The sequence below is a fragment of the Porites lutea genome, chromosome 6 (genome assembly GCF_958299795.1).
Source record: "Porites lutea chromosome 6, jaPorLute2.1, whole genome shotgun sequence".
Lineage (NCBI taxonomy): Eukaryota > Metazoa > Cnidaria > Anthozoa > Scleractinia > Poritidae > Porites > Porites lutea.
In genome coordinates, this window is record NC_133206.1 from 32314280 (window position 1) to 32341810 (window position 27531).

Here is a 27531-nt window from a genome sequence, read left to right on the forward strand (position 1 = left end):
CAACACTTGTAGTTCAGAGCTCAATGCCAGTTTCTTAGAGCCGATTAGGGTCTCAGAGTTAATCAATAGTTACAGAAAATATAATGTTCCAACTAAGGTGCACTTTGGTGCATTTCTAGATTTTTCGAATCGCCACTTTGTAACTTTGATATAAAGAGGGTTATTAACTTTTCCCCTTGCCACACCTTTCACGAAAATTTAGAATAGCCGAGACAGGCGGCATATAATTGTAATAGGGAGTTTAAGCAACGACGACGGCGACGTCAGAAGAACGGCAAAAAAAAAAAAAAAAAAAAAAAACCGGTTCATATTGGCAAAACAACAACTCTGCACGTGCTGCACGCTTTTGTTTTCATTTCTTAGCCGTCACTGCCCGACTAAGACGTGAAACTGCCTAATTTCATCTTTTGTGGAGGACATGAACACAAGACAACGACTTTCTTTTTCTTTTCCTGAACTTTGATACAGTCTTTTAGAATTCAGCTCCAGCTGGAAACAGTTGCCAACATTTGACGGATTGAACGAGATGGAATAAGCGCAGTTAAGTTTGAAGCACTCGCGCAAATTCACTTTTTAAGTGACGTTTTCGTAGCCATCATGTCGTTGTTGGCAACAGCACGTTTACAACCTCTTCTAACGTTCAAACTACGCTCTCCCCCCTTATAACCAGCAGGGACGAGCAGAAACGTTGTTAGTGATTAGTGATGATTTTATCCAGCGAAAGTTTACGATTTTGTTAGTAGTTTTAGAGTATTTTGCATCAGCAGTTTTGCTTTAATCTGAATAAAAACCTCTCATGCCTCCACTCTTGACCATGGCATTCCAATAAGTTGAGCGGTAGTCTGTTACACAGCCGTTTTTAGTGTCGTCACCCAACGCTGACCTCACCCAACGCTGTGGAGGAGCGTTGCGTGACGACACTAAAAACGGCTGTGTAGCAGACTTGTTGAGCGGGGATTAGTCTGGTATTTTTTTTCTATTACTCAAGTTCCTAACTCCGTTTATTTTGAACCAAAAGAGGATTTTTTATCAAATCAAAAGAAATTTTCTCCCTGTTTTAGCGCAGGTTACCTGTATAAGCAGCTATGATCTCATTTGTTGGCCAATATGAAGGAAATATATACCACACGCTGTTTGGTATGTTGCGAGGAAGTCAGCTCCCTCCTTTAATGATAACAGACGGCAAAGACAACAGGTAAATTTAGTTTTTTGACCTTGGCTTATGTAGTTTGGAAAAGATCGGGTTTTTTTGAAATAGGAAATATTTTTTTGTTTTGGTTTATCAGCACCGTTTAGACGATCGACGTTGATGAAATTCAGAGGGTCACTTGTACTTTCGTAGCAGGGTAGAAAAATGATGAACTCGTAACAATCCCGGGCAAAAGTAGGCGGGAAGGTTGAACAAAAAAAGGCTTAACATGGTTCACTTTTAATGTTCAAAAAAGATGGTTTTCCCTTTTGCTAAATATCTCTTGCCCCACTATTCAGTGTTGGGATCAGTACCAGAACAATTAAGCGCACAAACACTTTAATTAATTAATTAATTCAACATTGCCCCAGGGGGGTGGGGGGGGGGGGGAAAGGAAAAATTAAGTAAAAGTTGTAGCCTTTCCAACACTTTTGACAATGATTGTAGTTCCCTCGATATAGAAAATGAGTCACTAATTTCGCCCAAACAAAGTCGGGAATAGACCCTGAAATTGACAGGCGAGTGCTTCTGAAGGCTGGTGCAGGAAAAAGCTAAAAGGTTCGCACGCTATCTACAAACCACAGAGAAAAACTAACGCGTTTCTAAGTTAAGTTACTTACTTGTATGAAATCGACGATGTTAGAGAGTCCGTCTGTAACTGAATGCAGGTGTAAGTGAACGCAAATGTAAACTGGACAAGCTCTTTCGATTGAGTTGAAGAGAAGTTGAGAAAATGGCCTCCAAAACCTTCAAGGATAAGATAATGTTCACGCATAAAATTTTGATTTAAAGCCGCTGTGCAGTGTAACTATTTTCAATACCAGCTTCAAAAACATTTTTGGTCTTCTCAGATTGATATGGAGCATTTATTACAATTAATCAACAAAATGCTTGAGTAAGTAAGTTATTATTTTTAGAATACTTACTTCAGTTTAAATACAACTATAACATATCACAAAAACTATAGAGGTGGTTCAGTTGTTTTGAGTCCAAAATGGCACAACACGTATTAAGCAAAATTGTCAAGTTCAAGATGAAGTAAGGCCCGGGAGTACAGCAACATCCCAGGTACATTATCAAATTTAGGGCTTGTGGATAAAACCCTCAAGGTTAGCAAAATAGAATTTTTTTTTTTTTTTTTTAACATCTCAAGGGCTTGTCCAATGTCAATGAAATATATATATATTTTTTCTTCACTTCCAAAAAAGAGGACATCCTTGTGACCTATAACAAATTTTTCTAAGATTCTTTCTTCCCGGAAAAACCGTTTCCATCATTTTCGTCCCGGAACTTGCGAAATTTTCCAATAAACGGTTTACTTAATAAAAAAATAACTTCGTAATTTTTTCGTTTCGAAATTTCCGCGGGACCCGTCTGGTCCAATGGATGGAAGGTGCCCCAAGTTGCACCCACGCTTAGAGTAACTGTCAGTTTACGAAGTGAAAGTGACGGAAAAGAACAAGGATGTTTAGGTTGTTTGAGCTGAAGAATACCGAACGCGGAAAATGTGATCATGGAAATTAGCTTTTTTAGCATGTTCTCGTCAAACTGACATACGTTACGGGGTAGCTAGACTTGATACGCTTTATGTGCAGTCAAAAGTTAACGCAGCTGAAACAGATACCTCCGTCGATACCGTCACTTTTGATTCTTCACATTAACATAACTCTATAACACAGTTCTTGAATCTGAGACGGAAAACAGAATAAGAACATTCCTTGTTCCTCAATCTCCAAACCGAACTGGTCTACCAGATCTACTGATTTTGATACTCATCTGTTCCGTTGTAATGAGGTCAAGTTGAATCTCGTAAAAAAAGAGAACATTTTTAACTTTTGCATTAAGTACATGTCGATAGTGCTGAAAAAGGTATATTCCCTCAAGTTTTCTCAGAGAGCACCGTAAAACTTGCAATAAGGAAAAACTAACAAGATAGAACGATTACAGAGTAACTTCCCGTCGCCTATAGTCTTAAATCCGTTTTTCATCACATTTTCGTTTTTCCTTGAAGTCAACCATGTGCATTGACTCAAGTGCATACCGAGGATAGCTTTGATTAGTTCCTCACTTTCAACGGCTTGAAAGACGTTTTGAGACCGTGGGTCTAGTAACGTACCGATCGAGAAATAGACGCAACGCAAGCTAGAAAAGAGGGAAGATAAAGCACGGAATATATCTTCAATCAGACAGTGCCGTATAAATGAGAATGTTTTTAAAAATGAGGAAAATCGTAAAGTTGCTAATTAAGTGATGCAGGTGAACCGGAAAATCCTCTACCTCCCTGAGTAAAGGTCATTTCTTGTAGCTTATAAATGATTGAAATGTCATACATGGAAATTTTGGGGGAGGTTCAAATATCAGAGGTTTACCGGTCAGCTTCTTAATTTATCTCCGTGAGCTTGTGATACCAAATATATGTAATCTAAATCCCTACAAAAAATTAAAGGCACTAGATAACTTTCGAGAGGTCATTTGTAAGTAATTGAGTGTGTTAAATACGTCTCTGATGCAATCATGCCTATAGATTTCCACACCTTCCACTAAAATGAAACCGATGTTCCTTGTCATGGTTTGGTTTAAACTTCCTCTTTCTTAAGTTAAGTAAAATACCTCTAATCATTTCAGTGTCTGGAGCTGTTAAGGATCTGTTAAGGGAAGTTCAGCCCAGTTCTTAGGTGATCATCAGTTATATATGATTATGATATAATAATTACCGATACTCAAATTTAAACCATTATCTAACAAAATTTAATATTGACCTTGGTTTTCCACTTATGCCTGTTAGAGGCTTTAACTTTGAGATTAGACCAAAAAATCCCCCACTCTGAAGAAAGCCGTAAAAGGTTTGCTATGTTTTGTGACCTGACGGCGAATTTTGAGTTACTGCTTTAATAAGTCACTCAGACATTCCAACATAGCTATTCAGTCACAGGGCTTGTCCTGAGGATCATTTTGCCGTTTATATAACCCGGAAATTGGGAGGGTCGCCCCTCCCTTTTTCCAAGCACTGGGGCCAAGGTGAAAATTCCTGAGAAACAGCCAGAGAGGGGAACGGATTTCAAAGTCTTTCAGCATCCCAACCAGCTTAATTGGCTATATATAATTGTTACTGTGTACTTAGTAGCAAAACAGCTAAGTGAATTCACACCCATAGGTCGAAGGAAACCTCCCTACAACCGATTTCATTTCTCACGATTAAATTTCTTCATTCAATTACCTCGGTAAACAAACATTACTCTTCTCTTTACTTGCCCGTCTATCAGTTGCCTACAAGCATTTTATTCGTCAGTTTCAAACCTGTATTTTGTAACTCCAAACGAGACCTTTACGACTGAAGGTACAAGCGGGGCGAACAAATAAATATTAAATACATATTTATATTACAAGCTAACGCCGTCCTCACAAAGTGATAAATAGTTCAGTGTCATATAATTCACATAGGCGGATAATCACAAATTATTTTCTTCATGCACAAGAACAACTTGTTGCAACATGACAAGCTCCATTCTCGCCGAAGAAGAGTTCATAATTTTTCTTGCACGTTGGTGGTGGATGCCCATCCAGGAGACATCCAACATGTTGTCGTTTGCAGTGAGCTTCTTCAACATGTCTTTTTAGACAGTTGTTATACTTGAATACTCTTCTCTTCTCACAAGGATGAAAAGAACGTCTGAGACGGTGAAGAACGTTCCGACTGTCGACGGTGGCGTTGCTGTCTTTCTCTGATAGTGTGTGGTTAGGAAACCTGTTGTCAGTTACTTGGTTTAGTAAACGAAGCTGATCTTTAGTTGTTGTCGGCTTCTTTAGGAGTTGGTCGAATTTAACAGGACTCAGCAGCACTTCGGAGATAAGCCAGCCTCCTATCATAAGATATAGAGTAACCTGAAAGAAAAGATATAAGACGTACAGTCAACTCTCAGGGCTCTTAAAGGACACCTAGGTAAAACGGAGATCTAGAGTTAGTTCCTGCCCCGTCCCTACCTTCCTTACTCCTTTCAGATGACTCTGTAAATCTTCCTAAGACGGACATATAGCCCCAAAGGTGTCCGTATTGGAAAGAGATGCCGTGACTCAGGGCTCCTGCTTGACTGTAATCATTTTTTGCAATTTAAAAGCGTCTTCAAATTTGATAGAACAGGGCAACGACCTGGGGGGGAGGGAAGGGGGGGGGGGGGGGGTTGGGGATAAGTTCGTCCCTAGTCTGAATTTCAAATGTGGGCATTTCACATTTTGAGGAGGAGGCCTTGTCCTTGTTGGTATTTAACCTATCTTTATGTCGTTAGTCGCCATTTCCTCCAGTCTTACGTCGCAGTTTCAAGGCATGTCGCTTGTCGGAATTTTACGCTAACATAGTCTCTAGGGATAGGCCATTCATTTTAGCAGCTAATAATTGGGACTGCGATCCGATTATGAAGGGAAGATATAAATATTTTCACAGGCAAATACCTTTTTTATGTTTCTCCGCAATGAGGGATTTCGACTTGGAACTAGTTTCGTTCACTGAAAATATAGACAATTCGAAGGGTGTGCCCTTGATACAAGTTACCCTTTTCCCGAGAAATTGAAAGGGAAATTGACCATGGTAATCGCTCTCTGTGATGACGGAAGCATTGAGACACTGACGGGTTCCGGAGGTCAAACCTTTCGGTGTTTAGTAATACCTTGTTTAAACATGTTTTCTTTTCCGTTCAATGATACCTTAATTGAACTCTTAAAGTGACATAAGTCAAATCTAAATGGCCAAAGCCAAAATCATTCTGTAAAACACTGATTAACAGATCAAACAATGCACCTCTACTAAAAAACTTCATTTGAATATTGGTCACTCCAGTCCAAAGGAATTCCTCCACAGTTCAAAAACAACAACAAAAAAAGAATATTTTATTTTAAGAACATTTTCTTGAAGAACGATTAAAAGCCGGGGTAAAACGTTTTAACCTTACGTCACTTCCTATTATTTTGCTGATTTCAGTTTTTAGAAAACTGCTTAGCATACAGAATAGAAGATTTGTCTCTATTTACTCTACCGTAAAAGAAAGTATAATAAAAAGAGAGGATCTGAAAATTAATCCGAGATCACATATCTCTCTCAGCCCTTTGGTGAAGTGCCTGAGACATGAAATATAGTTCTGTATTTTTTTATTTTGCGAATGAAATCCAAAGTTTCACTTCACTTTTTTTTTTATTAAAATGAAATACTGTTACCTTAACATAACTATAAACACGAATTTTTATTGATTTTTTTTCCCTGCCTTTTTTGTTGGCCATATGATTAAACCTCACCGCTTGCGCACTAGCCGTTAACTTTAAGCACTGATTTGGCCGCTTTAATTCAATTGTGAAAAGTCAAGAAGCAACTGTATGATCTATACAAATACGTTTTGGTGGTACATAACTATAATTTTAACTTTCAACTTTAGCTTGCCCAATCGAACTTTTCACTTTAACAAAGCGGTAGCTAACAATTACAGACAGAATCCCGCGAAAGAACAGACAACTTTTGCAGTGCAAGAAAAACTTACAAGAACACCCCAAATATTCATCGTTGATAATTGCGCAGTCTGGATTGGATGAAAAATGGATGATTTGGATGAAATCTTACAGAATGTTTTCAGTATGAAGAAAAATTGCTACTTACTTTCACGGCAGTTAAACTGATCATACCGCAGTGAAGTCCCTTTAGCGTTCAAGGATGACTGAGTTGATGTCGAGCCTGTCCGTTTCTTTTCTCGAGCCTGTTCCATGATCCAGCAAGAGAATCAACGGGTTTTTATACCTTGTACAAGGAAAAACAAATGGTGCACTGATTACAATACTTTGCTAAAAATAGACTGATGCAAAGTTGTTACGTGGTCTCTTGGCATCCGATTCGTGTCGTGGTGCACCGTGAGCCCACGCAGGAAAAGAAACGGGGGGAGGGGGTTGATTTTTCAAACGTACTGTTGGATACTGGAGTATGTGGCTTTACTCTTTTGGGCGGTTAATTGGGCAGGTGTAAAATAGGGGAGGGGAGGGGGAGAAAAGGGCAAAAAGGGAAAAGGGTATTCCCTCTCAGTCTTCGCCTTTGTGTAAATTGAAACGAACCAGAATCATAAACTAAAAGGTCTCTTGTCTTAAACAGGGTAGCGAATTCCGGAACGAAATGAACTTTTTTTAACAGGGTCAAGATTTGAAGTCCTCGGCGGCACACCTCTACCTGAACATCCCTTGAGTCCACCGCCCGTGCATCAAGGCCCCCTCCTCTGGGAAGCATGTCAATTAGAATCCGTTATGCCCTGGCTGTAATATAACACAGTTTTACAAAGCTTTTATTGCAGCAAGCAGAATAAAAGATTACTCCTACACGCTACCCCGGTTTAGCGCCGGATTGGCAGTCATGCAGCCGGGCAGACCGGAAACGCCCCGGGCCATGTTTTTGCCTTTTTAGTGCAGACCACATTTTACTTGGCTTAAACGCGACGACATTCTGACCACAATGAGTAAACAGTGATTCAATTTGCAAGGCTGATGTAATATCATCAGAGCAGGTAATTACACAGGTAGCCCAAGCTTGTAATATGAGCATCAGAGTGCATCGGCATTGTTGCGTAACTTTCGAAATATAAGGATTTGTATGGGGAAAAAATCTATCGTTTCTGTAACCTACGAAAATAAAAGATTTTAATACAAAACTGCTTACCTAACAGCTTGGGCTAGCTGTGGTAATTATCCGTGTGAACAAGGGGTAAGTGATGATTTTATAAAATGTTTCATAGTCCAACATTATCTTACATATAATCAGTAATTAAAACATGAATTAAAATCTACCTTTTTCTTATGTACTCTATCTATATTCTATTTTTTCAAATGACTTCTATTTATCTTGAAAATTAAGACTTATCGTTTCAAAGCTCTTAAGTCTCAGCAGGATAGGCGTGTGCCATCAAGATTTTAAAACCATGACCCCGTATATACTTTTTAGTTAAAAAGAAAACATATTTGAAAATTGACACTCTTCAGCTGACCTTTTTTTAAACAACAAACATAAAACATGACCCCAGCCAATAACGCGGAACTTTGCGAATGGGTCGGGTTTTTTTTTCCCATTTCCTACCTTGGATAACAGAGGTTTCTTTTCCTTTCCTACTCAGCCTGGTCTCGACAGCGAGGAGCGAAGGCGCACACCGAGATAGCCTGCCACGAACCTCTAACAACGTCTGCGTGGGAGAGCTTCATCAAACCGTGTGCACAGGTTTTTCCATCCCTTGGAGAACGGACCTCTGGAGCCGGAGTAACATCAGTTGAATTGTATTGCTTTCTTTACAGTTCGCTCAGCCTTACAAAGGCGGGTTAAAATATGTGATTTTAGATACCCTATCAAAGTAACACATACCAAACGGCATAGAAGCCCCAAAGCCATACTCTATCACCGGCTAGATCGGCTTGATACAGAACAGTGCCCCTCAGGGCTGGTAGACATGGGGAGGAGAGGGTGCACCGCAGAAATTGGCCTTTTGTGGGTGTTCAGCGAGTAGGGATGACGCAGAGAGAAGTAAGCAGAAAAAAACAGGGAGGGGATAGGTAAACAAGACGTTGTTCTCTCCTTTCTCGCTCTTCTTTTCTTCCGCACCCTCCCCCCCCCCCCCGTTACCTCTATTTCACGCCACTCTCCTACTACTTTCCTACAATCTCATAGGATACAGTCAAAGTATGTCGATGTGGGGAAATGGTGTGTCGGCAGAATGGGTATATTATTTTCCAAAAGTGATTGAGATGCTCTAGGATCGTGAGGCGAGGGAGGAGTATCTTCTCTCCCCATAACATATTCCTAGCTGTTTGATTCGAGCGCAGGCACGTGCAAAGATCCGATTAGTTACGTCACATTTTCATTGCTAGGTATCAAGCTTGCAAAGTAGTACTCAGTCTACTCAGTGACTACGTCTCGCTCGAAGGGCGTCAGCCCTATTTTCCCCTAATATCTATTCCTTCCTGAAGTTAGAACGCTAAGAGTGGATGGGGGAGGGGTACTCCTGGGAATTCTTCTTCTCCTCCACCTCCAAATCCTGACCCTAGAAAATGTCATTTTTAACTTGCTTTTAGAACCGGCCAGGAAAAAATCATGTCATCATAACTTGGACTAGAACGCGAACAAAAAGACATCTAAAATCCATTTCGAATTCGCATATTAATATTTTTTTTATACTCATTTGGAATTGAAACGATAAAGAAAACTGCAAAAACCGTGGGCGAAGATCCTGCTGGTTGTCAACGTTGGATCTCCAGAAAATAGATCTAATCAGCTAAAATATTAAGAACCAAAAAACGAGAAGTCCAAAGACTACTGCAAAGCTGATCATAACAACGTGTATTGCTTTTTCATAACAATATTTCGGCTGACGCCATAGCAGCCTTCTTCAGGTTGGCAGATGTTACTGAATTTATGATAGGAATTACAATATTATATAGATGGAAAATTTTGCATTAAAACTTGTTTAAAAAGGAGAGGCGGAACACTCCCGTAGCTCCCTCGAAACACCATACCCTATTCCCGATCAAAACTATGGGCACGACATAAAAACCATACACGTATTTTCTGGGTGGCACATGCCTCTATATGGCTTATGAGGGTGCAACCTCGTCCCTAGGGACGAGGTTGATGAGGGTGTACCTACACGGGTGATTTTTATTGAGGCTTACAGAAGTGTACATGCGTCTCAAATACTTATTCAGTTTTTCATAGTTTTAATGAATAATAAACAAATTTCACGACCAGTTTAATGACAGCACAATTGTCTGTTAGTTTACATATTATAGAAACCCTGAGCTTCAAAGTTTTTACGCACAAACACAGGCAGTGATAAATGTTTTTGTACACTGTGGATAGAATGTCATCTTAGGATCGCATTTTCTGGTGCCATACGTAATAGCGGACTTATGACATGCCGTGAAGCTGGCGTCTTTACACTCATACCTTGTAACCCACATACCATCGCAAAACTCCCAAAAGCGCTTCGCCACACAAGAGTCTTCATGCCTTCTCTCTTCTGTATATACCTCTGCTTGGTCCTGAAGCTGCTGGCTGGTTGTTTTCTTCTCATTGGCGACATTTTCTTCACGTGACGTGTCAATTGTGTCTTCCTTCCAATCGGAAAGCAGGTGTTCAGCTGCTAAATGCGATGCGCCGGTATTACCGGGCAGCGGTGAGCGATCCGCGTCATCTTCAATGGGGATGGCGGTAGAAGCACGTAAGCAAAGAAGTAACACGGTAACCTGTTGTTTGGGAAAGGAAAGGTTTTTTCACTTAACGTAAATGGAATAAGAAAGAAAAGCGAATATAAAAGGTGCGTTAAAAAACGGCCTTTCAGTCTCTTTCTGATAAAAAAAAAAAAGATCCAAATTTTCGTCAGGTTGTTTTATTTTATTTTTTATAAAAGCCTTCTACAGAATCAAAAGAGCTTAACGACTAACTGTGCTTTTTCAGTCCAAACAACCAGATGAAATGATGTTGTTTCTATAAAATATGTCAAAATTATCAGAAGTTCTATCTGTTAATAGTAATAACTAAAATGAAAAAAGAGAATTAAAAAAAAGAAAAACTCCTGGAAAGGAATTAAATGCAACTTCAAAAGAAAAAGCAGTTTTTAGGTGTTGTTAACTGGTTTTTGACAAACAAACATATCTGCAGGTTGCTGATTTTTCAAACTGATATCATAGAGAAATTAATCACAATGAAAGAGTACCAAATGAAACATAATTAACTTACGCATTGAGGTAGAAAGTTCCTGTTTTGCATCCTGTTTTTTGTGCTGAAGAAGCCGGTTCGAACACTTTGCAGCTTGCTTTAACAATGGTTAACGCATCACCCTTGTGAATTTATAAACGTGTCCTTCATCACCATATGGCAGCTCTTGAGATCGCCCACACAAAATGCCTTTCAAGCTTTTTCCCATTTTGTTTGAGTGGAGTGCTCGAATCAAGGGAACTCTTGTACCCAGTAAAGTAAGATGCACTTTATTCACACTGTTTGACACTAGAGTTAGTATTACTCAACCGGAAATGAATATGATCGAGATGATTTAAAGTACACTAGAATCCCTTTTAAAGAACCACCTTGGGGAAAGCAAATTCAATTCGAATTATCGGGAGGTTTAAAAGAACCAGGGTAAACTGATTATAGTATTTGACTGTCGAAGGGAAGTTAAGTTTGGTTCGAATTAGTAGGAATTTCGAAGAAACTGAGAGTTCAAGAATTGGAGACTCCATTGTCCAGGAGCACCCAACGAGAATATAGTTCAAAACCGCTTATACATAGCATTGTTGAACGTATTTTAGATATAGGCATATTTTTATCTCCTAAAAAGTTTTCATCTGTTCTGATTTCCTAGCTGAAAGTCTAGTGATCCGAAAATTGTAGGGATCAAAACTTACTTTTTCGAAAATTTCAGCAAGAAAAAAGGTATCAGAAAATTCTAGGTGACCTTTTTAGGGTAAAAATTCGTTAAAAATGGGCAATTATACCATTTTTTAGATGTTCGAAAACCCTAGGAGAGGCAGGCAAGCAAGAAATTTACAACAAAGATTCCGAAAATTCTAGATCTCAAATCGTCTTCCGAACAGATATTTTCCAAAAATTGACGTTGGGTGCCCCTGACTGTTGTGCTTTCTTTCTTTTATTTTTATCTTTTAAATTTTTAAATTTTTGTGACTGTTGTGCTTTGGGCGGGATGGAGAAAAGGACTTTTTAGGTTTAGTGCTGAAGATGGAGACCTTGATCGGCTGACTCTTAGCATTGATGGGGACCCTTCTTTGACTCAGGGTATCAGGTTTTAGCCTGAATTTTTGCTTAATTTTGAAAGAGTTTCCAGGAATAATATTTACGTATATGCAATTTATTCTACTTCCTCTTTTTGTGAGTAACCTTGCGTGGCCACTTACTAAAAGGCGTGCACTCATTAAAAGCTGATGACAAATGACGTTGGTTAATTGGGTCTCGTGGCCTCACTAAAAAGTTTTTCGATTCAAAAAGTATATATAAACTGAGATGTGTTTATCGTATTTCAAACTGACGTAGTTTAATCGTTCAAGAGTGTGTATTTAGAAGTTTACATCTTAATTGAAAAGACAAAGGCACTAGTTTCAAAGGAGACCTTAAAGACAACAATAAAGTAATAGTAAAATAATAACATTATTTTGATGCACTGGACCGGGATGAATCTGTAAATGGCCAAATTTGAAATTGAAAAGAGAGAGAGAGAAAAAAAAAAAAAAACATTCCTCGACGTTTCGACAACATCATTACAAGAGACTCCTTGTAAAATCTTCATTTGAAAGCTCTTCGGCGGCACCACATTTTGCGCCATTTTATTTCAGCATTTTTAACAGGATGAAATTTGTAATCGTTTGTTTTCAATTGATATTTAGTTCTTCCTAAAAAAAAGGTAGAAGGCTGGTTGTCTTCGCCTCTTGGGATAGCAATTTAAGTAAAAGCAAGTATTATATTTCTATAGTGGTTCTCCAACGCAGCCGTTTTTAGGGCGATCCTGCATCGTCTGCGTGGGAGGCTAGCGATATCTAAGTCTTCTCAAGGTAAGGCCATCTGGTAATTATTTAGACGGGAAGTTTTCCTTACAAGATTCCATTTATGGATAGACTGCGAACAGTCTCTCTCTTCTCGTAGTCTAATTTCTTGATGATAATGTTGTAGTATGTTTGGTCAAATTTAAAGTCTTCAGGGAATTTGAGGATAAAATGACATAGATCTTTGGCAATTATCATAAATTATGGCTGGGAAACCCCCATGTTGGAGGACCTCCTCAAAGGATGGCGGATGGAGATCACCTGGAGATGGGGACATATAGTTCAGAAATGTTTAAATGTCATTTTTTGAAGAAAATTTATTTGTGCGGAAGAAGTATGAGCGGCATTTTCTCTTTGCTTTGTTTAGCTGATGTCGCACTTTCAATTCAACCACTTCAGCTTTTGCGGCGCGTCATCGATCCGACACTTTACTACCAGAAGTCTATAATTTGCATTGCAAAATCCTGAACGATTCCCGCTAGTTGTAGGCAATGAAAATAAGCTAGAGCATACACGAGAATTTTAAGAGGAAAAACTAACATTCTAGAGAAACGCGAGATAAAACATTCTCAACCCACCATGAATGAAAAGGTAGTGTGCTTATATTTGCCATTTGGTTCTACAATCGACTTGAAACGTTCCTTCTTTTTTCAGATCATTAAAGAGGCGACTTGATTAATAATGATGCCAAGGGGTCTTTCTCAGTCCTATCAAGATTTAGTGCTACTTGAAAACCTCTTTGAACAAAACCTTTTTGTATTATTCGACTGTAATCAACGAAGGATGGCCCGCTATTCCTTAAGGTTGCGATGACGACCACTCACAAGTCTCCGTTTGCGTAACGACGGATAGAGAAGAAGTAGGCTTTAGCTTGAAACTGGTTGGAGAGATGTTTTAACATTTGAGTGTCGGTTATGGGGGAAAAAATAAAGCACACAGATAATTGTGTTTTGTTCAAACAACAATACCTTTACAATCCCAACGTTGTTTAAAGTGGTTGGGACTTAGGACAATTCTCGTGAACCCTTGTGAAAACTCCTCTGAAATCGGTGTGCGACAAACGTAGACTGCAGGCTTGCAGACTGGCAGGGAAATGAGGTAAACATTGCTGGGAAATGCCCTAACAGATCCTCTATCCCCAAAAAGAGCCTTTTAGACGATCACATCAAGCACACGGTATCTGGATGCTACTCCACTCTATCAATACTTTAAAGAAATGAAATATCTCGCCAAATATGAGCTCAGAAAGCAACTAGCAGAAACATTGATTTTGTCAAAACTAGATTATGCCGATCTGGTTTTTCACCCTCTACCACAATTCTTACTTCGCCGTTTGCAACGAGTTCAATTTGTTGCCGCAAGTTTTGTACTCGGTCACTATGTTAAGAACTTTCGGATGTACTTAAAATCGGATGGCTTCTAATCAATGAGAAAAAAGATTTGAACCTCCTGAAATCACGCTTTAAATCTTTGCATAACACTGAGACTTGGCCAGATTATCTTAAAATAATAAACCAGGAATGCCCCAAGGAACTGCACTCAAGCAATTCAATTAGATTAGTGGTCCCGACCGAAAACGAACTAAAACGGCACTTTCCAAGATGATGCGTCTTTGCTATTTAATAGCAAACCGGAAACTATTAGAAACTGTAAAGATTACAGAACCTTTTTAAGACTTTCTAGGATTTTTTTATGTAACAGATCTAGAGTACAGAGTGATTAGTTAGTTTTACTGCAATTTCGATTCTGTTAATCCTGCTTCTACTTTTAATTGTATATTGCATAATTTGTAAATAACTTAATCTGATTTATTTTTTAATTGTAATTGTTGTACTTTAACAAGACTTCGGATTCCACAAGCAAATGTTTCTCGGATTCCGGATTCCGTAATTGAACAAAAATTTATTGGATTCCGGTATCCGCATTCGCTTACAGGTGGCGATGTGCCTAAAATGGAAAACCTAGACCTTCCCTCCCCCCCCCCCCCCCCCCCCAAATCAAGGATGGGAAAATGGCGCGTTTTTGCCCTCGCGCGGCTTCATCCTTGATTTGGGTGGGATGGGCGTTTGCAGTTCATTTTATTTTGTCCAAGATTGTAGGTCCCACTGCTTGCTATCCTATGTATGCCGCTGACCATTTCAAGAAACTTGCTTGAGCAATTGAACATCAGGCCAGTTTGGGCATACGGAACTCTCTGCAATGATTTGCTTGAAGGACCACTAAACAATAGCTTCCAAGTGTGCATTTATTCACAATATTAAAGTTCATTAATTCGCATAAAAATGTCAGTATATCTATACAAGAACCTTAATTTCTCCAAGACAAAAGCGGCTTTTATGGGTCCAGTTTATTGGCCTGTTCTGTACACAGGCTATCTACTTAGAAGAAAGCAATTCCTTAATAGAGCGAGGAAGCAAAAACGTTGGCTTATTTCATTGGCCAGCAATATCGACAGAAAATTTGCATGCTGACACGACATCGAGCGATAAATTTCTGTCTCGATCTCTGGTTCTCAACTTGCTGCGCTTGTTCTGTTTTCCCGCCGATCTGCCGTTTACTTTGTGCCACGAAATTGACTTAACCAAAGAAGGGGAAAAACTTTATTGTATATTTTTTTAGTTTTTTTTTGTCGATTCTCGTCAGTGTTTCAATTTCCAGTGAAAGGAGTTCGTTTTTTGCAATTAACAAGATAAACGGAAAAAGGGGTCAGATAATGAAAAAGCCACAACCTGTGCGCAATAGAGTTCGATTTCCGTTTCCGCTTAAGCCAAGGAAGTGGAAGAAGAGGCACGTCAGCTTATATTCTTATGTTATATTGTTCTTCACTTAAGGTCACGTGTGAATCAAAGAGCAAGCGTTAATCGTTAAAACAAAACACTATACCAACAGAAGGAAAAGACACTTAATTTTTCTTTACTGACACAATTATGCTTTAGGATAGTTACCTCTTAGCTGAATGTCAAATTGTTGAAAGATAAAGAGGGGGACAACAAATTTAAGAAATCAAACAGAAATTTCACCAAGCATGGGGCGACATCCGTACACTGGAACAAAACCTAATTGATTAAAACGACTAGACACGATTCAGTGACAAGGAAACTACTATAAAAGGCCACCAATTTGACCTTCCTAATCTACAGAATCTCACAAATCACACATGCATTCACGTAGCCCTGATTTAGGTTCTGGGCACATTTAAGTTTGAGCATCACGACGCTGCTTTCGAGTTACGTAATTCATTTCTCGAGAGGTGTGGTGAGAATTTGAAGACATTTTCTAAGTGTTTAAGTGGTTCTTGGATAGGAGGAAACTTTTGTGTTAAGTAGGGCTGCACCAGGGTTCAATAAGTGATACCGGATATCTCCACCCAGACTTTCTCGGAGTGTCTATCCCCGAGGCAGTACATTACGGGGAGTTTATGTGCCTTACGATCTCAGATTCCACTCGAAAAGCTGAGTGGAATTGAATATCATTTGGGTTGTCTGGACTGAAGCCTGAGTTATTTAAGTAACGCCCGGTTTTCACGGTAACTGAAAAAAGCTACGAATCCTAGGACTACAGTACGGTACAGTTGAAATCCTCCAAGACGGTAAACCTGTTACCATGGAGTTGCACTGGCAAAAACACGGTCTTCTAGGGCAGCGAAACCACTCTTACTGTATCCCGTGGGCTATACTGGCTTTCGAGTATTTGCACGATAAAATTTCCTTTGTGTTTTAAGTTGCATTATCCACTGAATCCAGTTGCTGTAATAAAGCACGATTTCAAAGTACAACCTAGTTGCTGAATATTTTCTACTAGTCAGGATTAATTCAAGAATATAATCGACCATATTTCAGTTCCATGACGTTTCGATGACTCCCTCAGTCTGACAGACTTGACAACCGATTTAATAGAGAAAGTTATATTTATTGTTTAACTCTCTGAGTAAACAGGCTGTCACGAAACTAGTGACATTCGATTGAGTTTCAAGACGAAATTCGTGTTGTGCGAATATTGCTAAAGAATGATCAAGTTCTAATTTCATCCGCAAACCCGAACACAAAATACAGTACTAAGGACAATTTAACAATTTCAAATTTTTTACAGCTATGTAGGGATGGCAAGGTCAACTGATGCTATTATTGTTCCAGGTATCAGTCATTTTCAGTAATCCGTCTCAATTCTTCGAGGAATACTAGTACATAACTGATTATATCTCAGACGAAACAACATTGGTATTGCCAATGGTTATACTGTAAGGGATCATTCCAACGCGGAAGAGAAATGGATTTCCAAGAAGGCTAAAAACCAACTTAAAACAAATTTCCTACTTGGTAAAATGCTAAATTGAGGATTGCCTTGCCATGTCCCATGTTAAGGTCAAGTTCATATTAAGTAAGCAAAGGCGAATCGGGCTGTTAAAATCTAGCTGCAGTTATGGTCACAAATAACGCCTCCCCACCTTGGGTATACGAGATTATTGAATACAGATGATGACCCCGAAGATTGAAAGGGTAAAATACAAAGCAAGGCTGATCTTTACAAATGAAAATCCGCTCAAACATTTTTTTTTATACATCAATGCGTGTTGAAATAAGTTCGTTGTTAGATGATCATGGATCTCCGCATTGTCTTCCTCTTTCAAAGAATTGGGGAGGAATAGAAAAACCGGAACTACGTCACTTATATGTTAAACAACTCCCTATTGCATGAATAAACGCATAGCAATTATTCATAATAAAAATTACGGAAAAAAAGCAACAACAAAAAACGATAAATGTGCCACATCAATGTAAAAAAATATATATATAGGTTTTGACTTTCTGAAGTTTAAGTTATTATTTTTGTTACTTCAACCATTATTAATAACATTTTTCGTCTAGATTTTGTGCCTTTATGCTGTTGTCGTAATATGAGCTCACCGTTCAAGCATTCTCGTTTCTTCCCTTCATATAGCTGAAACGTTATTTCAGATTGTAACGCACGTTTTTATTGGTAATTTTAATAGTAACTTATACTAATTTTGTAACGTACCGACTTGTAACTAAAGATGAAGGATCGAAACACTCTCCAAAGTTAAAATAGAAAAAAAAAAGACCCTGCTCATCGTTTTGAATTGATTTGCACGAATAAAACCGCAAATCTTTGAGAAATGATACCGAAAAAAAAAAAAACGCGAGTTTCTATTTTTGTTGTATCAAATCTCGTTAGTCCGTACCTTCTCATAAAATTCAACAAGTGATGACGAGTTGAATAAAAAATCGACAAGGTTTTTACCCTAAGTAGCTATTCCTGGGCAGCTTCGAATTCTCAACTCGTATATTAACGTACTTAGGAAATATAAGTAAAGAAAAAAAAAAACGTCCGGTCCCAACCGATAAACGACATATCACAAGTCACGCAATGCGGATATAATCTACTGTGAAAATGAGAGGGCCGTTAAACTAATCAATTGATACGTTTACCTTTTTAAGGTTAATTTACTTTTCGGTTATAGTAAATTCATAGCTGAGAAACTTATCCTTGAAACAAGAACTCTATAAAGATTACAAAAGAAGAAGGGCGTACGCTCTTTCAGCCTTCCGATTGTGCTTACAAAAATTGCCCGCTTTTGCTACAGTTGGGCGTGACGCCGTTTGGTTCCGTTTGTGCCGTGTGCAAGCAAAGTGAATGCCTATTATTCACATTACAATAAATCCAAAATTAGACAGCGATGTAATGAAGAACTCCGTTTTGTTCCGTATATGGTCTATAAAAGCGGTCCTGCAGAGATCAGAAACTCACAAATCAACTTTATAGTGAAGAGAAACGAATTGCAGTCTATCCGTTCGAGCTATACAGGCAAGAAGAAAACGAAAAAATTCTAATAGAAGAAAAAACGGCAACAAAAAATACCTACGTTTAACGAAAGCAGACGTTAGAAGAACGCAGAGACTGATTCTATTCATCGACATGGAAAAAAGCATCACAATGAAGGTATGTGTGGGTTGATTATGAATTAACTGATTTCCAGTATACCCTGATCTTTCGGGAATAATACTTTTCTGAAAACTTTGATCAAGAAAAACTACTAATTATTGAGTTACATAATAAGGTTTAAATCGACCTTTAACACTTTAATTTATAAACTTGACTCATTTTTTTCGCACAAAACTAAGATAGTTTAAGAGTAATTTGCACTGAATAGAATGGATTTTGAGGTAATCGCCCACGGCTATTGGGCGAAAACATCCTTTGAACTTGAAGCTTACACCAGATTAAAAGCTTTCATGTAAATGATAACTTTCCACGATGCAGGACATTTTGTGGTTTAAGACTTCGCGGTAGTATTCTAAAATCGTGACAAACTGACACAGAAATAGAAACACTTTTTCTTAGTGGGTATAACTGTTACGTCCTTTGAGTATGAGACTGAGTCAGTTTTTTGTTTTCCTCCAGCTCTGAGAGTTCCGGTGCCTAAGGTGTTTTGTCCTGAATCTTACTCTCCCAGAAGTAGTTTTTGTTTCAGATCCTTTAACAACTGTATTTCACTGAATTTTGAGAAAAGTTGAAAGTACGAAAATTAAACGTATTAACCAAACTTAAAACTTTATATATTTTTTTCCAGTTTGCAGTATATTTTTTTATACAAAGTTGGCTTTTCAGTGAAGTTCTGCTTAGTCCTGTTAAGACGGGTCAGCAACCAGACAGTGGGCATCCTCGCACAGCCGATACAGCGACCACTACGTTATCGATAGAGTTACTCAAAAAGACAACATCAACGTTTGAAGGATACGACAACGCTAACGGTACAAACATCCGGGACATTTTATCCCGCCTCAGAGTCAGACGTTCGCAACCTTGCTTAAAGAAAGAACATTATAAATTCAACAAGTGTCTTGGGAGACTCGAATTTGAAGTTAGCTGTGAGTCAAGCCATATTGGGTGTGCTTTACATCGGGTTCCACCAAAATGCAAACGAAATTATTCACTGATGTTCGGAAAAAACAATGCCTCTTGTTGGGTACCAACGAGTTGCTCCTGCGCATGAGCAAAGAGGGTTCTCCACTTTCGGAACAGAGAATAGAAATATTTCTATAATTTATGCTTACCAAATGGCTGATAATTTTAATTTGTAATCTACGTAATTTATAACTTTCATCACTATGTGATGACAATGTAGTCCATACAGGACTTTTGCTTCTTTTGAATCTTTGTTAGTTTTAGAACTGAGGGAAGTGTTAAGTGAGGTTTGATTTCGTTTGACGGTCTCTGTTATTTGCGATGGTATTTCAGCCACACCGTCAATTTATGAAGATTCGGCAAGTATTTAAATAGCTGTTCAACTTATGTAACTTACTAAATTATCGCTCAGTAGAGTTTTTTTTCGATATCACCTATTTAAACAAACCAGAGTAAGTCTAAAACCAATTGAAACCTCTGATTCGTCACGAATACAGAAACCTTTCTTTAAAGGGTCACTGAACTTAACTCAGTATTCACGAAGGTTTCTGCGTGCGGTGTAATATATAACGAGACAGTAAGTTCAATACTGAGAGAATTTTATCGCCGTGAAAGCTCTTTTTCCAAGAATTTTTAATTTTCTTTTGATTCTGAGTGATCTGAATACTCAACTTTGTTCAGATAACATCTTTTTGATGGTATCCCTCATGTTATATAATATTTATTGATGTTTTTGCCAAGGTCATGTGAAATTAAGAATATTTAAGTTCCCCAGGGGATTACCAGATAGGATGTAAAAATATTATAATTAAAATGTAAATATATATTTTTCAAGATATTTATAATTTTACCTAAAAATAAGTTGTAGCTTATACTCAGGTATAATATTTCCACTTTCATTATTCAATAAATAAGAAACTTATTCAAATCTTCTAACTTGTGGTTTATGATCAATCCATTCCTTGAAATGGCTGAAGCTGTAATAAGTTTCAAGGAGTCCATCGAACCAGCTCGTAGCGTTGAAAAGAAAGACAGTGGTATTTAAAGGTCGTTATACGTTAAGCTATTATAAGCTCGTGCGGGTTCTAATTATTGAATTCAAACACTTCCTGGTTCTCATAGCCTCAAAAGTGGAGCTAAAACGGAAGCTAGTTTTTACGCAATCGAGTATCGGGTTATCGACACAACTCCAGGAGCGGCGGTTTTCAAGCAAACAGCATAGTGAATTAGCTCAAAATGAAATAATAATAATAATAACAAAACAATGATATCTTACTTTTCTTTCCCTGTTTCTGCGTTTGATTTCCATAGTGTCTTTTTGTTTGCTGCGATTTCCGAGTCTTTGAGAATACTGCCCAACAGCTACCATTTTCAGTGAAATTGCTTCACTCAGTCCCAACTGACCACTCTAGAAAATTCCATAACATACCATAATGCTCTTTGTTTGTCACCCCACATTTTGCATAAGCATCTTTTTCAGTTTCTCTGGTGCCATTTTATTTCTTAAGAGACACTGAAGACAAAGCTTATGCAAAATTTTGGAGTGACAAACAAAGAGCATTATCATCGGTATACAATGGTATTTCTGGAGTGGCCAATTCTACGCTTCCAAAGTTTGCCCTTATGTCCAGAAGTGCATCGAAATGCATTCACGTGTTTTAATTATTGACATTATTTTAAAATTTTGGTAACTTCTTATTCATGAAGAGGTTTTGTCATGACCACCAGTTGGCATCATGTATCGGCACTAGCGTCGTCACTAGCTGCACGATCGTTCAAGTCTTGAATTGTTTTGGTTTTTACGGGTAGCATTCAGAAAATGGTGAAACGCCCTTTGCTGTGTAGAACCTCGGTCCAACAAACGATTTTCCCTTTCCCAGAAGTGGCTGATTCAGACCTTCAGATAAGGGGGGGGGGGGGGGGGGGAGGCAGTCATCACACCCTTAGAAAAGGGGGGGCCCGGTCTCAAAAAAAATTTTTTGGGAGCCCTTCGGGCCTCAGTTTGGTCTAAAAATAAGCGGGGGGGGGGGGGGGCTGGGCCCCCCAGGCCCCTCCACTGGATCCGCCACTGCCCAGTAATAGTAAAATATATGAAAAAGGACTTCGATCTAACCAGGAGCCCGTTATATACCCTGATATAACGAAACCTCGTTGTAGCGAACCAAATTTTGTCAGTCCCTTGGCCTTCGTTATATCGAGGTTCCACTCAGTATTATGCCCTCAGTTCGAAGCTGATTTGTCATGATGGTCTCCAAACTCAGTGGTAGCCGACAAAATGGCCCCTGGGCGTAAGGGAAGATATACTTATCCAGACCCTGAGATAAGAGGGGGAGGGGGGAGGGCGGTCTCATAAAATTTTTTTTTTTTCGGCCCTTCGGGCCTCATTTTGGTCTAAACATAAGAGGGGGGCGGGCCCCTCGGGCCCCTCCCCTGGATCCGCCACTGGCATTATCCGGCAACTGCCTTCATTTTTGCTCTTACAAGCTTGTCTTTTAGAGATTTACCTCTTTTGTAGGATATGATCAGAGGTCTTTTAAAAATTGTTTTCAGCAGAGGCTGATTTTCTATTTGACTCCGGTTTGCCATCAGTGTCTTTTTAAGATCTTGTGCCACTGGGTAATATGTTGTAACGAAAGAAAATAGTCCCTCTTTTGTTTTAGCGCCGATTGTCCTATAATAAGTCAAAGCTAACCTCTGACAACAACCTTACTATATCTCGCGTGCTTCGAGGCGTTGTTAAAAGTTCGCAAAGCACTCTTTAAATGTTTTTGAGGAGTTTGTCTTCAGTAATCTTATTGCTTCGCCTTTAATGAAACCTCTTCAAGTTACCCCCGGCGGGTAGCATTAATAAAGTGCATCTCACTGCTATTATTCAGGGAACATGGCGAAATAAATTATTTTTAACCAATTATACACAAATTATTATTATTATGAATAAATTAACAGGATTATAACTATTTAATATTTTAGACTCTCGACATATCACTCTCGATTCTCGACTTAGTACATCTTAGTACTCTCGACTATTGGTTTGTTACTCTCGACTCTCGACAATTACTCAGACTGGCCACTCAGACTCTTATAGAGACGATTTGCCTTAAACTATGGGCAAAACCACTTCCCAAGAATTCAATAAGTCCACTTCCGGTTGACGTGCGTCGCGTGTTTTAGAATGTTCACCGTCCCCTATTTTTTCCTGACATCGTCGAGATCGAGCACTTTGCGTTAAGGGCGGCCATCTTGGTTTCAGATGTTCCGAGTCTAGCTTGGGAATGAGTCTTAAATCTACTTAGGGGGAGGGGAACGGTTTGAGAGGAGACTCCCCTCTCCCCACCGCTATAAATCCAGATATCCGCCCACTCGGTACATAAGAAACCGAGATGGCTCCTCGTGTAGGTAAGCACTCTACCCTGACGATCTTACGGAAAAATAGGGGACTGTGTACAGCCTATCATTGCTTAAGCTCCGTAAATTTGGTCGGGTGCTCTCACTCGCAATATCGTCTAATATCACATTAGACGATATTGTCTAATGTTTCTCTTTGTTTACTAGACGACAAAAGTCGCGAAATCCAGGACAACCTCCACTTCTCATATGATCTTTTTGTGGTTAGCTTAGGATTAGAGCTCACCAGTCCTTGATAAACTCGGCCCACATTTGTTGTGTTAGTGGCGGCATGTACAACCAGTTGTTAAAACCTTGTTTATACGTGTAATAAACGCTCTAAGAGGCATACATTTCCCGGCGCCGCCTGATTTTGGACTACAGTAGAGAGTCGCACGGCGGCATACAAAATCAGTAAGTATTGTGTTGAGTTCACTGTGGTAGGTTTTTCTAACCCTCCTCACGCAAGGGTTCATGCCATCTCTTCCGTAGGATGGATTCCATGTCAAAAAATGGCCGGAAGATCGACGTTTCACTTGAGGCTTACTTGACGAGGACTTGCTTTTAAGGTGTAATTTGCTTTTATTGGCACGATCTAAGACTTTGGAGTTCCTTTGCGTATATGAAAGGCTGCTACTGTTTCTGATATTATTGAGAGCAGATGCGTCTTTTGGGTTCTTGTTTCTCAGTTCACGTTTCGTTTTCGATGTGGTTTTTCTAGGTTGCATTATTCCAGATTCGTCAGCGCGTTTTCCAGGAGCTCGTTCAACTGATGGCTGAATGACTTCGGTTAAAATAGTAACCTGGAAATCAAAGTAAACAGAAATTTAACTACAACACAAATATGGTTCACGATATTTAATATCAGTATGTGGTGCATGGATAATAAAAAATTTAAATGTGCCTCATTTTAGCGTGCACTAAGACGGTTATCCACTGTTCAGTGTTAACGGTTCGTTGGTCACTTTTATGCGTATTATGCTTATTTTGACATTATGTACGTCCAAGAACTAAAAACACGAACGTTCGAGAAATTGCGCTTATAACCGTAGTCTCCAGGGGTCACAGCTGCCTAACTTGACGCAATTTTTTAACTTCAAGCGTTAAACTAATGAGTTTAACTGGAATGAATTTCCGACATAAGCGGTTACGTCCAACGTTAAATTTCAAGCAACGCGGCCCCTATTGTCGTCAGCGTGTAAAAATCTATAAATTTTAAACAATTTGAAGCAGTATCAAGCTTGATTTTTCTTTTTTCACAAAAAAATTTTATATCCTTGCCTGACCCTAAAAGCATTAGGGCCATACTTGGAGGTATCATTGATCGGTAAACAACCGTCTTCCACTTCCAAAAAGTGCCCTAAATCCCAAAATTCAAATTAACTACGCAAACATAATTATGCATGCAATAATGCAGCGAAGAGCGTTCATTAGAATGGTCACACCATGGCTTGATCACCTGCCATTAGCATTCCTTCTAAAGTAGACACTCGAACTGTACTCGACAGATGCCGCAACATTCACGTTTCCATTGGTTAAGCCTTCTTCTCTTTTAACCCTTGATTGAACATAGAGTTAATTCGTACGAAATCGCCTCGCTTCTTTGAAATTGCTTTCTCTTCGTCCTAGCACACACCCACCATTCTCTCGAGTAACAGAGATAACGATTAACTTCACTGCGTTAAGCATATACTGTTAACTTTTTGGATGATGATGTAGCAAAGCAAACTAAGTAATCTGTGACTTTGCAGTATTTATACAGGTGTGATTGCAAAGTCTTTTGCATGGGCACAAGCTACTCACCAATATCAGCAAAGCCGCTGGCAAGATGAACGTGGGCATAATACCACAACGCACCTAGACGAACGATTAGTGAAATGAAACGAAGAACATATTGAAGCATATACTGAAAAGAAGAGTGTTATAACAGTAAAAGATGAGCTTATATTACCCTTGAAAAGACTGTAGGATTAGTTCCGCGTCATTAAGTCATTTTTCATTCTGAGATGAAGCGGCTGAAACAGGGGCACGCAACGAGAATATAGTTCAAAACCACTTAAACATAGCATTGTTAAACGTATTTTAGTATTTAAACGATAGATATATGCGTATTTTTATCCCCCAAAAATATTTCATCTGTTCGGATTTCCTATCTGAAAGTCTAATGATCCGAAAATTATAGAGATCAAAACTTCGAAAATTTCAGCCAGAAAAAAGGCTCCCGAAAAGGTTAGGTGACCTTTTTAAGTAAAAATCCGTTAAAAATGGGCAATTATACCATTTTTTAGATGTTCGAAAATCCTAGGAGAGGCAGACAAGCAAGAAATTTTACAACAAATGTTCCGAAAATTCTATATCTCAATCTTCTTCCGAACAGATATTTTCCGAAAATTGACGTTGGGTGCCCCTGGCTCAAAGTACAAGCTCGGGGCAGCCTCGTTCAAAGCAGCCTAGTTAATAAGTATATGTTCAAATGGTGACGAGATTGTACTTATTTCATCGAGTATACATTTGATATACCAGTTATTTCATGGGTGACTAATTTCGCTCGCAGCCGTGAAAAATGATTTGTGCTTTCTAACTATTACATAGACGTTTCTCAAGAGAGATTGAGCTAAGTAGCTCCTTCATTCTCTCTTGAAAAAAATAAATCCGGTTACAACCCTTCTTGCCGTTCATAACTTTGCTTTTCCTTTTCCTTCAGCGTTTTTAACGCCGTAACATCATTTTTAAACATGAATGCCTTCTTGGTGCCGAGGAATAGCAAACTTGGTGCAACTAAATTTTAACAACAGCGAACTTTTTCGAGCACACAGTGGAACAAAGACTTGCAAAGCAAATTACCACAAATGTTATTAGAGATAAGGAAAAAGGTCCATTTAATTAAAGTGATATTTGTATAAGTACATCAGTAGAGTTATAGAGCTACCTTTATGTACGAGAGATTTAAAGGTATTAATTATAACAATATTATTATCTGTCGGGTTGATACAGGAATTTGTATAGGTAATAGCATGATCTGTAGTGATATTTGGCATAAATACCACGAGTGATATTTCAAAATTGTTAGACGTAATTTCACGAGCCATTAGGCGAGTGAAATTTGAGACAATTTTGAAATATCACTCGTGGTATTTATGCCAAATATCAAGTACATATCATGCTATTATTTGTTTATACTACTACCGACAAATACGAATTATGCAAATTACATTAGTGTCATTTACATTGTACCTAAATGTTCGAAACACGTAGAAAGTATTTGGAGGCCACAACACTACCCAATCATGTAGTCAACTGTTTTCTGAAGAATATTAAGACTTTTTGTTCAATTTCCCTGGTGAAATTATAAATTAACGCAGGAATTTCGCACCAAGTAATATTCCGGAATAATTTGTTACTGATATCTTAATTTGGCTACTTTCAATCAAAACACTTCAGCAAGAACATTTCCGAATTTAAAGACAGAGCTTTGATGACTGACGTAGTAAATTTTAGATTATATTGGCACCTCTAACTACACCTCGCTCCTCACAACTGTCGAAATAAACTAAAACTGAAGTATCTTTATGGGAACATAGGAATGAATGGACATAGCGATTTAGCCCAAAGTAGCTTAACTCACTTTATTCAAGGTCGTCAAGGTTTCTAAGCCCTCGTCGCTGTGATATGTTCCATTGCTTCGCTCTCAGTATACACCTAGCAAAACAGTGGAAAAAATTATCACTCAAGTGACCACAAATGGGCCAGAAAGCTACACGGGAAACTCTGCCGAAACTGAGTCGAGGTAGCGGCATTTTTTTTTATCCAGCACACGTTCTTATTCTAAGGTTAGGTAACTATATTGCCCGTTTTGGGGGATAACCTTGCGGTGTAGGAAGCTGCGAACGTTTTCTTAGTCTTGCACCTTTTTCTTTTCGTTAATAAAAAAGATGCTGTAGTTGTCCATGTTACTAAAAATACGTGTATCGCAGAACCTCGTGAACCTTGGAGGGGGGTGGGGGAAGACCCATAAAATGTCGGGCATAGAAGGGGGGGGGGGGAGGAGAGAATTGGAGTAAATTATGTAACTGGCATGGCGAGGGCAGGTTTCAACACTGGCTCTAATATTGGAAGGTGAGATGTAGTTAATCTCCTTTTGGTTGGAGTAAATTTGAACCTAGTGCTCCGTCGTTAAAAAGGATTTTCTGGGGTTTTAATGGGGTTGGTGTTGTTAAGGAAGGCTAGCCAGAGTTTCATAGGTCCCGTGTCCACACCACTTGACCCCCTTACATGTATAATTATAGTCAAAAGGAAATGGGTTAGTCTCCCTCGCAGCCTTTTTTAGTATCGTCACGCAACGCTCCTCCCCACAAACGGCCGTTTGTGGGGAGGAGTGTTGCGTGATGATACTAAAATCGGCCTCGAGGGAGACTAGAAGTGGGTGTGATAGTGGCAAAAAGATGCTCTAGTTGTCTATGTTATAATGTGGCAGAAAT

The 27531-nt window shown here is 38.9% G+C and overlaps 1 long non-coding RNA gene across 1 annotated transcript; it reads right to left on the bottom strand.

Annotated features, from left to right (window-relative positions):
- Positions 1 to 23716: 23716 nt before the first annotated feature.
- LOC140941254 (uncharacterized) lies at positions 23717 to 26806 on the bottom strand. The gene is made up of 3 exons (XR_012166438.1): positions 26679 to 26806; positions 24857 to 24910; positions 23717 to 23856 (listed from the first exon to the last, which is right to left on the bottom strand). It is a non-coding gene; the product is annotated as an uncharacterized lncRNA (long non-coding RNA).
- Between the last annotated feature and the right edge of the window lie 725 nt (positions 26807 to 27531).